Source organism: Lissotriton vulgaris, chromosome 9 (assembly GCF_964263255.1).
Source record: "Lissotriton vulgaris chromosome 9, aLisVul1.2, whole genome shotgun sequence".
Lineage (NCBI taxonomy): Eukaryota > Metazoa > Chordata > Amphibia > Caudata > Salamandridae > Lissotriton > Lissotriton vulgaris.
Window position 1 is genome coordinate 30,707,836 of NC_141697.1, and position 15,652 is coordinate 30,723,487.

Sequence of the window (15,652 nt, forward strand, 5' to 3'; positions counted from 1 at the left end):
TCTGGTCACCTAGTATAGTGCTATATACCTAGGATGTGTTCAACTTCTTTTTCTTCAAAGAAGACTTTGAGTCACAAGGTTTAGGGACTCTAACTATTCATGGTAAAAGACATCAACTCCGTTGCAAGATAATTTTTTGGGGGGGGTCTCCCCGTCCATCCCCCCTCTAACTTCGGGCGATATGGTTCAGCTCCTCTGTGTTAGTCGTCGGTTACCCTAAAACTTCCCCATACACATGACGTTTGTTGGGCTCGATGACCGGGTTCTTCTCCACAACCCTTCAAGACCTGCTTCCAAGGGGTCCTTCAACCTCCATCTTCAGTTCTTAGGAATGCAGTCATCTAATTCCAAAGGACCCCTATGCGTACCTTTGCGTTAGCTGTAGATACACATGCTATGCACACTCCTGCCATCTAGTATTGGTCTCGGGCTTTACAAGTTCTTTATCTCAAGGAAGTCTTTTTCCTGCTGGTATGATGTTGAATCTCCACCTCCTCGAGGGAATGTGCATGTCCAATAGCGGTCTTGTTAGATTGATTTTTTTTCCTCCATCTGGTTCAGATGGATTGCACCAGAACACTGTGCAGCTTCAACACCTTCGCGGCCTGTGGATGCCAACGGCTCATACTTGCCTCTACTCTTTCGACGTGAGTTCATCGCCTAGGGGATCCGAGTTCTTTAGACTCCACAAGAGTTCCATGATCGACTTTGCACAATTCTGCCCCCTCCAAGGATCTGTCGAGAATGTTTGTCTCTCAGTAATGATTGTTAAAAAAGACAGTCTTTTCCGTAAAAGCCCTCCATGCGGGGCTAAATATGCATTCTCATACACACAACGTCTGCAGTCTCTGTCACCAGAACATAAGGAACAGGATTGCGCCTGTTAAAAAATAAAAAGATCCTTTGGACCAGATGAGACTGCCAACTAGCCCATACTAATATGGTGGCGGAAGGCAGATTTTTGCCAGAAGAGGAACAGCTTCAAACCCTCAGACACGAAGGAGAAGGCGGTGCGCCTGGAGAAGGGGGCACCATCATAGACAGTCTGCACTACATCAACTCCGACAAGTCTCCAGCCAGCAAGAAGACGAGGAGGAATCTGTCTTGCTGGTCATGGAAACCGCTCACAAACGTTGACCTTCGAGGCTGGGGCCGAGGTTTAGTACAATGACAAGGATGGAAGTACACACAACCCACCCCACATACAGAAGGTAATCTCCCAGCATTACCTTCCGGTTCTGGTCCGAGAGTGTGTCTCAGGGCCGAGACAGACAAGTCTGTACTCAATACTGATTGGGCCACAGGCTATAGGGACAGACATTGACCCGAAACATAGCAGCACTCGGTGCAGAGAAGCCATCAAGTCCTTCACTCAAGACTGTACCTACAGCTCTCCATCCTCAGGCCCAGACCAAGCCATCGGAGCCAAGCAAACGCACGGTGTCAATACACACCATATTGGAGCAAAGACACACATCAACTCAGACAAAGGTATCGGAGCACGGTCACACTTTGACACCGAAAATGCCTTCGCATCACCCACTATGACACAGACACCCCACACCTTTATTGAGGGAAAGAAAAAACAAACTGATAAAGACACGGTGCCAACAACAGCCAAAAAGTATTGCCATTTTAGTGAGAAGGGAATGCTTTTGAAATCATACGTGAAAAGCGCCAAACAAGAGCAGAACCTTTACCAGAAAAACTTCACAAAAGGAAAAGGCAGGACACTGACACGCCACAGCCAATTTCAAAAGAGACTACTACAGAGCATACCAAACATTTATCCTCACAAACAAACCCTCAGTCTTCAGGATGTACACCTTCTCAAGGAAAAAGTAATAACTCTGTTGCAAAAAGGGGCCATAGAGCCTGTACCCCACAGACAAGGCAAAGGGGTTTACTCCCAATAATGGATATACAGCCGCTCAAGCTACACATCCTCTCAGAACACTTCACATGGTCACACTATAGAATGTGATACCACTACTCCAAAAAGGTGACTTCATGACTGCATTAGATTTGAAAGACACATTTTCATACACCAATTCATGCCACACATCGCATGCACCTCCTATTTTTCAGCCACATCTGCACCTACTAGTCAGGTCAGTGATGTGCATTGTAGGCATCATGACCTCCTTTAGCAATAGTCCCCCATGCCAGTCTACACATGTTCCTGTTACAGGAGTGTCAAGCATCCCTGTGGTCACTAGCAGGGGGCAACTTGGAGAAACTGGTGTTGGTTTCACCCAGGGTCCATCAATCTTTACAGTAGTGCAGTGCAAAGAACACCCTGAAGGGCAGATCTTTTCTGGACACAACTTCGCAAGTGACTGTTTCCACAGATACATCACACAGAGGGATGGGCTCACACATGGAGGCCATCACGGTACAGGGCAATTGGAGTGCTCCCCCAAAAAGATTCCACGCCTATGTTCTATAGCCCATAGCCATACAGATGGCTCTCAAAGCAACATATAACAGGGTGGTATGTTCTCCACACAGACAATATGAATGAAATATATGACACTCAAAAACAAGGAGGGGCACACTCAATACAATTGTCTCAGTTAGCACTGACCATTTGGCACTGAGCTATTCAACACGACATTCACCTCCAAGCAGAATGTCTTCTGGAGTGGACAATTCATTAGCGGACTTCCTAAGCAGAACTTAGCAGCAACAAGTCCACAAGTGGGAACTCCAACCTCAAGTCTTCTAACAGTATTTCTAACTTTGGGGAACACCAGAAATAGACGTATTCCCCACCAAAGGAAACGCTAAATGCCAAAACTTTGCCTCCAGGCACCCACATCCTCAGTCCATGGGCAATGCTGTATGGGTCAACTGGTCAGGGATATTTGCTTACACTTGTCCACCTTTCCTACTTATTCCATATCTTGTCAGGAAACTCAGACAAACATTGCTCCAGATGATTCTCATAGCTCCATCCTGGGCATGGCATCCCTGGTTCTGATGGATACATCTGCCTGTGGATTCCTCACCTTATGAATATCCCCTGCACCAGCATTCCGCGCCGACGAGGTTGTCACAATGCCATGTTTCCACACGACATCACTTGAGCCATAAGAGTGCCACGTCGGCGTGATGACGTCCGTTCCCTTTTTTCCGCGCTGTTGACGCTAATGTTTTTTCTGGGACTCTAAATACTTCGACTGGATACTTTGTAATTTCGTTTGTATCTCTTTCTCTTTTGTCATGTCTGCCCGAGGAAGTCAGGTATTAAGCCCTGTAAGGAGTGCAGTGGACATATATCAATTACTGACCCGCATGAAGATTGTCTTTGGTGTTTATCTTCAGACCATGACTTCGAGGGATGCTCTTCGTGCAGGAAGATGAATCCTGAGGCGTTGAAGGAACGAGAAGCCAAGCTTTATATGGCCAAGGCAAGAAAAGAAAAAAAAGGGTTGGAAAAGGTCAAAGTCCAAGTCATTGACGTTGCATGACTCCAAGAGGAAGCAGAAGAAGAAGAGGAGACATGCTTCTTGACGCCGATCCTCGAAGTCTGTGGTGTCTAGGTCGCCTTCTCCTGCTCCTCGATGTCGGGAAAAGGACTTAGTTTCTTCTTCAGTGTCTCCTCAGGTGAATGTGCCCGCTTTCGGCTAGAAATAAGCGCGCACTTCACATTTGCGGGACTATACATCTATCGTCCCCCGGGGCCTGCTGCCAAGTTTATTGAGGCACTTTTAGAGGTTGTTAGCTCACTGGTGGTGGGATCTGCCAACTTTACGATTTTGGGGGATCTGAACCTTCATTTTGATCAGACCCATGATACGACCATCCGTAACCTGTTGGCCTATCTAGCGGCCCTACAGTTAGATCCATTAATTCAAGCTGCCACCCATACGGCTGGGCACATATTGGATCTGGTCTTTTCCAATATTTCAGCCGTGAGCATAGCTACGCCCAAGCCTATGGGATGGACAGACCACTACCTGATAGAAGCCAGTCTGGAGATTCCTGAACCATTTAGGGTGGATAGGGTGAACCCGACCCTTAAGAGGCCCTGGCATAAACTTAAATTGAAGGACCTCCACTCTTTTCTAGGGGGTTTTCCCCTGGAAGACATGACTGATCCGGAGGTGGCGTATACTACCTTTTGTGACTGGATCTTGGGGGGGACTTGCCTTGATTCCGGCTAAATGGACTAAGGGCCGCAGGGCTAACTCTAATTCATGGTACAGTGTGGCTCTGAGGGCCCAGAGAAAGGAATGCGAAAGAGCTGAGCGGGTATGGAGAAGGGATTACAAAGATGGGGATAAAGTAATCTATCTGGTCAAAATAAAGCTTTAGAATAAAGCCATCCGCTCTGCACGTGCCATGTTCTACGGTGAAGCAATTAAAGCTAGTTCCAACCCCACTAAATGTATTTTTAAGTCTTTTTCGCAGTGTCCCCCAGGCTTATCTGTCCCTGTTAGCACTAAGGCTGGCGGCTCCATCTTGGCAGCTATACCAGAGATCTCTAGTGAAGAGCTGGCCAGACCATGCAGGAAAGTCAAATCTGGCTCTCCGTCGGACCCTATGAGGCCGGCACAATTCATCGAGTCTCTGGCACTTTTTCAGCAGCCTCTAGGTCATATGCTCAACCTGTCTTTTTCTATGGCCAGAGTTCCTATGGCCTGGAAACAGGCGTGGGTTTCCCCCATCATCAAAAACCCATGATGGACCCATCAAAGCCGGAAAACTTCAGACCAATCTCCCATCTTCCGTGGGTAACGAAGATCGCAGAGTCTCATGTAAACAATGTTCTATCTCAATACATGAACCTTAATGACATTCTGGATCCGTCCCTAAATGGCTTCAGACCAGGCCACAGCACCGAGTCCGCCCTACTAGCCACAACTGAACATCTACGGACGATCCTTGACGCCGGTCAGAGTGCAGCGCTGATCTTATTAGATCTTAGCGCTGCCTTTGATACGGTGTCTCATGACATCCTTCTGTATCGTCTGGAGGCAGTAGGGATCACGGGAACCGCCTTAGAGTGGTTCAGATCTTTTCTACAGGAAATATATTTCCGGGTATCGGCGCCGGCCTTCCTTTCTTCCCGAACTTGAGTTGTCAATCGATTGAGGTCGACGTGACAACTCAAACTTAACTACGGCCACTGTGCCCCGTAACTTGCGGATACAACAAGTTCGGTTACTTAGAAATCGGCACCGGCTTTCCCAGTGGTGCCGCCCGTTTCAAACCTTAATACCACCCGATTAGGACCGGGTTGGAATTATCACCGGTTCACTGACCACGCCCGTGATCATTGATATCAGCCCTGAAGAATCACAGCCATATGTTGTGACAAAACACGTGTCGGCTTGATTTGTGTGCACAGTGATTCCCAGGTCGGGAACACTGGTGAATAAAATCTTTGAAAACCATACACTTTGTTCGGTCTATCCCTACGATCATTACCTTTAGACAAACCAGTCTATTTATACTGTTGTGTTATCTGGACTTTTGCCTAAATTCCCAGAAAAGGAGGTCTCTGTCCTTCCTTTATTACAGAGGTTAAGGTTTTCCTCTGGCCAAGAGGCACCAAGCAAAATATCATCTTTCTTAGATCTCATTGACTATGACCATACCGTAACAAGTTGTGCGCCATTCTTCTGAACACTCATAAAACCAATTCGCAGAACTCTCACACTTTCACACCTATGCACCTGCAGCCGGTGGGTGAGGTAACGAGAGCATTTCGGTGCTCAAGGGTAGATTGACTCTCCTAGTGTCCAGGTATCCAGTCGTTTTACTCCTAACTAGTCGGAACTGTCTTTTACTTACCTTTTCGTTATTTGTACTGTCCATTGACTTTGTCCCTCATCTCGCTTGTGAGTTCACACTCTGCACACGCGTCCCATGGGCCTCCTGCTCCTTACCTAAGGTTAGGGAAGTGTAATCCCAGCGAACCTACAGCCTCTGGACAGCTCCATCCCTTCTATCGATTTCCCTATACCATTTACTTACTATATGGTTTGTCGTGCCCCTAGGGCACCATTGTAATTTGTGCAACTTATCGTATTTTCTTAAGAGTCTTGTCATGTGCTTGGCCCTCTGATCTCATAAAGAGTTCAGAGGTGTTTTGTTAGTAATAAATATCTTGTTTATTTATATAACAACCTGTGTGGTGTCCTTTCATTTGGTATTCAAGGGGTTATATGTGGTAAAACAGCTGGCTTCACATGCCAAAAGAGTTTAGCCTAAGACTGCTTTGTCCATTCTACCATTAGGATAGCTGGTCTATAAGGTTGACTTACAACCAATCACCATAAGGGTTGTTTGGACTGATACAAGGTGATCACTAGAACTAGTGAGCATCATATATCAGGCCAACTTCTCACACTGACAAGCTCTCAGAATGCAACAAGTGCCTTTCTCCAGACCATAAGGAAGAAACCTGCCCAGCCTGCGCCCAATTTCGGTTGAAGAAAAACATACGGATTTGACGGGCCGCTAGGCAAGAGATGCAGCGACAGGCACCGGAACCGGACAACATCTTCGATGATGACCAAGAACTTCCAGAAGCTCCAGATTCGGACCTAGAGATAGTCACCGTCGAGGACTACTCTGACTCCGATGACGACATCCCACTGGGGCAAATCGTGAGTACACTGCCCCCGACACCAATTACCCCGTTACCGAAGGCTCCGGTCGAGGCATCGCCAAGAGGCATTAGCCAAGATAAAAAAAAACATTTGACAGCCCCGCCATCCGGCTCGGCTCCGAAGCCTAAGCCTCCAGAGACCCCAGGGCCAAGTAACGTCATCCCTAAGAAGATTCCAGAGCCCAAAACGGTCGTCGACCCGAAGAAGGCCGTACAGCCCAAGAGCGTCGACCCAAAGAAAACGGTCGACCCGAAAAAGGCCGTTCAGCCAAAAGGCGTCGACCCAAAGAAAACAGTCGACCCGAAGAAGGTCGTTGAACCGAACAAGAACACCCAGCCGAAGGGAGCTGACCCAAAGAAGGTAGTGGACCCGAACAAGCCAGCTGTACCGAAAGTCGTAGGACTGTGGAGGACGAACTCTTCCATCCAGATCCATCAGATGACCAGGCAAAAATATATATTATTCCTGAGACTGGTAAAGTCACAATCCTGCACAGGAAGAAGAGGCCACTGGACACTGACCCTCTTTCCCCTATTCCACTAAAGAAGAAGGACTTTGGGACTTCTTCTCTAGACCCTTCATGCCTACTACACCTTTTGCTCCTTACTCTCCTTCTCACTATGGGGACAATGAAGGAAACACAGGGGAGGATCCACAGTCTGATTATGATTATCCACAAGATCCTGACCCCAAAAATGAACCATGGGAGGAGCCAACTGACCCTTACAACACCCATCCCATCCCTGATGTCTCCTCTTATCCAACTAAGCCGTCACCTACTGATGACACCATTGTCTTCAACCAACTAATAGACAGGGCAGCGCAGTACCACAATGTAGACAAGCATAATGACCCTGTAGAAGAAGACTTCTTATTTGACACCTTCCCTACTTCAGAAGAAAATGTCAGGACACTTTCTATGTTAAAGGGAGTGTTAAAAAGCCAGGGTACGGGTAATCAATCCCAGGATTGAGAAGAAGTATAGAGCAGCACCTACATACCCTACCTACATCAAAGGGCAGTTACCATTAGACTCACTGATCACCAAAATGCACGCAAAAGGGCCAACTCACAGACAACGGGGGAAGCCCCTCCCCCCGATAAGGAATCAAAGATACTAGAGGCCTCGGGTAAAAGGGTAGCAGCACAGGCCTCCAATTCATGGAGGATTGCGAATGCACAAGCTCTGCTAGTTTGTTACAACAGGGCACACTATGACCAGCTTGAAAGCTTAATGCAATACCTACCTGAGCCTTTTAAAGCCCAAGCTGATGACCTCATACAGGAGGGAAAATTCATTACAAAACCTCCATCAAATGTGCGCTTGACGCAGCCGACACCGCAGCCAGGTCTATTAACACTAGCGTTTTACTACGGCGACATGCATGGTTGCGTATTTCGGGCTTTAAGAACGAAGTGCAGTCCACCATTCTTAACCAGCCAGTCAATCAAGACTTTCTTTTTGGCCCTGCTGTCGACACCATTTTAGATAAAATGAAGGAGGACACAGAAACCGCAAAGTCAATGGGTGCATTGCAGTTTCAGCAACATAGAAGTTCCTTTCGACGCTCCTCATACAGGGCGGCTACACGAGGCAATAACTCGCAAATGTCATCTTCATACAAAGGCAACACACAAGGTTCCTTCACCAAGAACTCCAACAGAGGAGGTTATAGGGGCAACAATAATAAGGGAAGAGGTCGTGGAGGCAATAACACCAGAGCCTCCACTGCCACAAAACAGTGACTTCATCATGCTACCTCCAGACCACCTAATGCCGGTCGGAGGCAGACTCCAACAATTCTTACCTGTCTGGAACGCAATTACCACGGACAGGTGGGTGAGACAAATTATCTAGTATGGTTATTGCCTGGAACTCACTTCTACCCCACCAAACGTACCACCCAGACACCATCCTATGTCCAAAGAACATATCACCCTGCTGCAACAAGAGGTGAAATGCATGCTGGAAAAGGGGGCCACAGAGCCAGTCCCTTTCCAACACCAAGGGACAGAAGTATACTCCCTATACTTCCTTATTCCCAAGAAGGACGGTTCACTCAGACCAATATTGGACCTCAGACCCCTAAATCAATACATACTGTCGGAGCACTTCCATATGATCACACTACAGCAAGTGCTCCCGTTACTATAGCTAGGAGACTTCCTAGCAACATTGGACCTCAAGGACGCTTATTTTCACATACCCATCCACCCAGCTCACAGAAAATATTTCAGGTTCACAATAAAAGGTCAACACTACCAATTCAAGGTTCTGCCCTTCGGGGTAACCACAGCTCCAAGAGTGTTTACAAAATGCTTAGCTACAGTAGCTGCACATCTCAGGAGGCAACACATCCATGTGTTCCCGTATCTAGAGGATTGGCTAATACAAGCAAAATCGTACCAACAGTGTGCAAGAGACACGTCTCAATCACTTCAGCTGCTACACAGCCTAAAGTTTTCAATAAACTACCCGAAATCGCATCTGCAACCATCCCACACACAACAATATCTGGGAGCCACAATAGATACCTCAGTGGCAAAGGCATACCCAAACTCAGCGAGGATAGCCAGCATGCAGATGCTCATTTGCAAATTTCTGCCAGAACACTCTCTGCCAGCTCGAGTCTTCATGCAGCTCATAGGCATGATGACCTGCATATTCATTGTCCCCCATGCCAGACTTCAAATGCGTCCATTGCAAGAATGCCTAGCACGGCAATGGAACCAGGCTCAAGGACAACTAAAAGACCTAGTGTTGGTAGACAGTCGCGCTCACAACTCTCTGCAGTGGTGAAACCCACAAAACCTTTCCAAGGGGCGACTGTTCCAAGAGCCGGTTCCACAACTAGTACTAACAGCAGACGCATCACTGACAGGCTGGGGAGCCAACTTCTTTCACTACACAGTTCAAGGGCTCTGGACAACCAAACAAAAGAATCTGAATATCAACCAACTAGAGTTGCTAGCGATATTCCTAGCCCTGAAAGCATTCCAAAAATACTTGTACAGCAAGACTGTTTTGATCCGGACGGACAACATGACCGCAATGTTCTATAGCCAGAAACAGGGCGGAACACACTCACCACAGCTGTCCCACTTGGCACAGAGCATATGGAAGTGGGCAATCCCAAAAGACATCTTTCTCCTAGCAGAATACCTTACAGGGAAATACAATCAGATAGCAGACCTGCTCAGCAGGTACAGCCAACAACTACACGAATAGGAGATTCACCCCCAAGTTCTCCAGCCATTCTTCCAAGAGTGGGGTCACGCAGCGATAGACCTGTTTGCCACAAAAGAAAACTCGAAATGCCAGTACGCTGCCGCCAGGTTCCCACATCCGTTGTCACAGGGCAATGCGATATGGATGAACTGGTCAGGCAGATTTGTGTATGCTTTGCTCCCAGCACCGCTGATTCCGCTGGTGGCACGCAAACTGCGGCAACAGTCACTCACACTAATCCTAGTTGCTCCCACATGGGCGAGACAGCAATGGTACACAACATTCCTGGAACTTTCAGTAGTTCCTCATCAAAGGCTGTGCCTCGCACCCCATCTTCTAACTCAGAACCATGGAGAAATCAGACACCCAGATCCCAATCAGATGAACCTAGCGATCTGGCTCCTGAAGTCTTAGAATTTGGATACCTTAACTTGCCTCCAGACTGCATGAACATCATTAAGGAGGCAAGACGACCAACTACAAGAGCGTGCTATGCTGCTAAATGGAAGAGATTTGTTATTTACTGCAACAATAACCAGATCAACCCATTAGATGCATCCATACAAAACACCATATGTTACCTGCTGCATCTTCAAAGACTACACCTCGCTGTTATAGCAGCATACCTTCAAAACAGGCAACACCTTTCACTGTTTAGAGTACCCGCAATTAAGGCTTTTATGGAGGGTCTTAAAAGGCTGATCCCTCCAAGACACCGTCCTTCCCTAGTCTGGAATCTAAATATAGTACTTACCAGACTTATGGGACCTCCTTTCGAACCCCTACACTCATGCGAACTGCAATTCTTAACGTGGAAGGTGGCATTCTTGATTGCCATTACCTCACTCAGGCGAGTTACAAGCACTAACAATTCAAGAACCTTTCATGCAAGTGAATACTAACAGGGTGGTTCTAAGAACAAACCCTAAGTTTATGCCAAAAGTCATATCCAATTTTCATATTAATCAATCAATAGAACTGCCAGTGTTCTTTCAAAATCCACAGTCAATAGCTGAAAGAGCCCTACACACACTAGATGTAAAGAGAGCTCTGCTTTATTATGTGGACAGAACGAAATCATTTAGAAAGACAAAGCAATTATTTGTTGCTTTTTTACCGCAACATAAAGGAAATCCAATATCAAAGTCAGGAATAGCCAGATGGATAGTTAAATGCATTAAAATATGCTATCAAAAGGCCAAACGCACTTTAACGGTCCCCCAAAGAGCACACACTACAACAAAAATGGGGGCATCCATGGCTTTCCTAGGGAATATTCCTCTTGAAGACATTTGTAAGGCAGCCACATGGACTACCATATACTCTTTCACAAAACACTACTGTGTAGACTTGCAAGCAAAGCAGCAAGCTGCTGTAGGCCAGGCTGTCCTCAAAACTCTTTTTCAAACTGCTGCAGCTGGCACAGGTAACCACCGCTAGAGGAGATACTGCTATACAGTCTATGCACAGATATGAATTCAGCAGCCCACATGCCTCGAACGGAATATGCCACTTACCAGTATGCTTCTGTTCTTGGCATGTAGGGCTGCTGACATTCATATCGCCCGCCCACCTCCCCGGTGCCTGTCGCAGCTGCAGCATTATCTTTTGCATGGCCATCTCTTACTTTACTATCTCCATCTCTGCCACAATGGCGAAAAACTATCTGAGGATGGAGAAGATGCCCTTGTGCACTGTAGTCCAGGGGAGGAGTCCCCTATCTCGTGATACTTCCAGGACAACAAAGTGCAATCATCCGGACCCACTACTAGGCGGCGATCTATGCGCAGAAGTGAATGTCAGCAGCTCTGCATGCCAATAACAGATGCATACTGGTAAGTAGCATATTCCTTCACCTTCCAGGTTGCAACACCAACATGCAGATTTCCTGAGCAGATTCTATGAGAAACATCACAAATGAGTGTTAAATGACAAAGCTCTTCACAGTGTCTTCTCAAAATGAAGCTTCCTAAGTGTTAATCAGTTTTTAAGATCACAAAACACCAATATCCCAAGCTTTGTATCAACAAATTGGGAGACTTCTTAACCGGTGAATGCCCTTTTTATCAATGGAAGAAGGAAATTAAAAAATGTCTTCCCAGCCTGCTAAGTTCATCTGTATTTCTAAAGTTGTGGACTTCCCAGGCAACCCCGATACTGATCGCCCCAGAGTCGCCCAGTCATATCTGGACCTGCTGTAGTTGTTGATAAAACCAAACAAGAGACTACGATGCAAACCAAGCCAGCTGACCAAGTTGCATGGTTGATTGTTACCTCCAAATCTGATGTTATTCAATTTGGCAGCCTGCCTCCTGAAATCAGTCCAGTATGGTCACCTCAATTTACCTTAGGCCTGAGTGGTCATTTTGAAAGATGCTTGCAACCAGATCCTCATATATTTTCCTGGGGAAAGCTTTTACTTATGTTGTCAATAAAATAACATAACCAAGATCAAGAGAGGGACGAAGGGGGAAAATAGGAGGTTGAGACTCGCCCCCGCTATAAAGCATACCAATCAATAGTCAACCTTGGATTGTGTGAAGGGATTCTGCTTGTTCTAGGAGAAAAAGCTTTTTCTTAAAACGAACTCCCTCACTGAATGTCATTCAGTTACATAGTTCATCATCAAGTTCTTCCCGATCCTCTGAGGATCGGAGCATTCTACAACCTTTTTTGTTACAAGGGAGTACTTTTTAAGGAAAAAGGTGTGGGATATATATGAAGTGATGGTAAAATTGCCTAGGTGGTATCAGTGTTTATTCTGAGGTCCGTCTGGTAAGATTAAAAACTGGGGAAGCCTTAACCCTAAATATGATAATCTCTGGATTTGTGAGTCTCTTTTAGTACGCTTTGGGAAGGGGTAGCTGATTATCTAGTGATCAGTCATACCATGCCACGCAAACATACACACGGTACGATATCTTATTATAGTTCATATAAGTGGCTCCCCCTAAGGATAATACAACTTGTTAGTTGAGCAGTGGACTTTGTGTATAGCCCATAAACAATTGGTACTGTGTGTACTGTGAAACAATAGCATTAACTTAAGAGCCGATGCATGTGTCAGTGTATTCTATGCTGGTACAAACGTGCTGGTAAAACTACAAACTCAAGCAATATGTGAAAGGTGCAGTTCACATGACAAACTTATATGCCCCCTTCTATTCAAGATGATATAAGTGATTAAGCACCTACTAGATAAGTGAACGCCTGATTGATTATCCTTAGGGAACTACTAAGGAGGGTAGTGAGCCCAGTAGTCACACACTATAGGTAAAATTTGTATTATAATAGTTATACCATAGCCAGTCAAATCGATACTCACCGCAGTTGCCTCAGGTAAAATAAACTTGTGTACTCACCTCGTCATGGGTCTCCACTTTGCCCAAGACCTAGTATCTGCTCCTGGATCCTTCATTTTAATGATTGCCAGGCCAGGGCATAGTGTAAATGCAGCCTCGCATCCTGCTGGTCAGACCTAGACTGCGCACCTTCCAAGATGGCCACCCGTAGTGGAACTATTTACTGTTTCACGGGCGGCCCAGTAATAAAGAGATTTTTCATGCGTTCTGTCATTGCAGTGACGCTGTGTAAGATGGTGAAACATGGATAAGATGTAAAAATTGGCACTAGTACTGTTATTTTATAGAGCATAAGATACCTAATGTATTTAAAGTATCCAAAACGTTAAAACATTGTAAAATGTTAAAATATCCAAAATATTCAAACATCTAAAACATACAAATTCTTCAAGGATTCCCTGGCCAATTAGATGGCAGCAATATGGTTAAGGCTATTCCTGGGTATAACTAAGTTGCACTACAAATCCCCGGGCACATGGCTGATAGTTAATGTATAAAAATGAATAAAAGTGAGTAAAATCAGCAGAATATTTTTATTGCTGGTTTGGAATGACAATGCTGAGCATCCTAGGTGGCAGTGTGTCCAATTGTCCATTTTAGCTGAATTCACTCCATGGAATCTTGTCGTTAAGGAATGGCTTGTGTGTCTATAGTTGGTACACCCAACGGTGTTCTCTTTCAAAGAGGATATTCTCTGAGTTGCTGCTGTTCACAAGTTGTTCCAGTACAACCCAGTTCAAGTCATTTAGTGTGTGCGGATCTCTAATGAAATGTACAGCCAATTTGTTGGTTTCTCTTTTACATTTCATGTTACTGCGATGTTCGCAGATTTTGCTTTTCACTTTCCTACACAAATCATGCCCAGATAGCCGAGTCCACATCGGCACGTGACCAAGTAGACTATTCTTCCTGAGTTGCAACTTTTCAGGATATGCAAAGCCCATTTGGAAGACCGGCCTAGATATAGGTCTTTAGTTGTCTTTGTCATGTTGTAGACACTGCATGTCCCACAGTGCTTGTCGCCTTTTTATTTGAGAGTAGTGGCTTCTCGAACTTCAATGTGCCTGCACTCAGCATACCCCAATGTTTATTGAAAATGTTTCTAATTGCGTCAAATGCTATATTGTAAGTGAGTCCACAGATAAGGCGGGGGCTTCCCTTGTTCCTCAAAGCTGACTCTAGGAGGGAATTCTGGTTGTTCTTACGAACCCTCTTGATTGCCTTATAGGATTATAGGATGTAGGTGGTGTCTGTTTTAGTTTCACAGATAGTGCCTCTGCCTGTCCCTTATAATTTGTAATGTTGCTACAGTTTCACTGCAGTCTCAGAAACTGGCATTACAGGCGGTTTTCCCATACAGTGCGTGGAAACTGTCAAAACGTAGCAGGTGTATCTGATAGAGATGTCTAGCTGCAGATTCCTTACCTTTGAATTATCCACAGGCGTCGGACTGGATCCGGAAACATTGCTACAGTAGTACCTCTGTGTGTCAGTAGAGGGCGTCGAAATACTGTTACGTCAAACACCAGATGTGACAGTGACAGAATCCATATAAACCCTCCCCTGATTAGCTGACGTAGTTTCCTCCTGACGGCGCTTCAACGCGGACCCGGAGAGCGGTTCCTCCGGCCATTTTGGCCTATCTTGACGTTTGTCGACAATATAGTAGGCCTTTCTCTGGATGTTTATGGGGTCCTGTGGACTACAATGTCAACCCACACCCTCATTCAACTTTCATACGGTGTCTGTGTATTCACCGTGACTTTGAAGGGTACGGCTCATGTCTTTAGCTTCAGTTGTTGGCATTGCAGGAGTGCCGAATGACAATGTTAGTGGCGTGGTGGTCAAAGGTCCCTCGTCGATTACGGTCTTCTTCTCCCTCCGAGGACCAGCTCCCAAAGTCCTTCATCTTCACAGTTGTAAATGTAAATGTATAGCCATTTATATAGCGCACTACTTACCCGGAGGGTCCCAAGGCGCTTCGACCGCTGCTTAACCCTTCCTGGCTTCCCTGAGAGATGGTCCCTTAATGGGTATCTCCAGGGTGAGACCAGGCATCCCCGGCGGTCTGGTGGGGCCGTTAGTGAAGATGAGGCAAGCTAATGCCCAGAGTTGCCGAGTGTGATCGCTGATCAGAGTGGGCACCGAGGCGAGAGAATTATCGAGTCCGCTGACCCTGGTCCAGAAACCTGCCGCGCCGGGAATCGAACCCTGGTCCCGGGCCGTCCTCTGCTCTCGGGTCTGCCGCCTCTAACGCCGTAGGCGGTCAGATTTGCGGTCTTCCCTGACTTGATCGCATATGTGGGGTCTCTGACACACCACCTATTCCTCCGGTTGCAGAGTCTGAGCACGAATATGCCCAATGCCTTCTGGTATTTCCCAGTGCTGAGGCAACTTTGGATCAGATGAGGGAATGCTATCTCTACCTTCATGCCATT

The 15,652-nt window shown here is 46.3% G+C and overlaps 1 protein-coding gene across 3 annotated transcripts in view; it reads left to right on the forward strand.

Moving 5' to 3' along the window:
* STRN3 (striatin 3) overlaps positions 1 to 15,652 on the forward strand; it is a 1,097,014-nt gene that overhangs the window by 917,109 nt on the left and 164,253 nt on the right. The window lies entirely within an intron of this gene.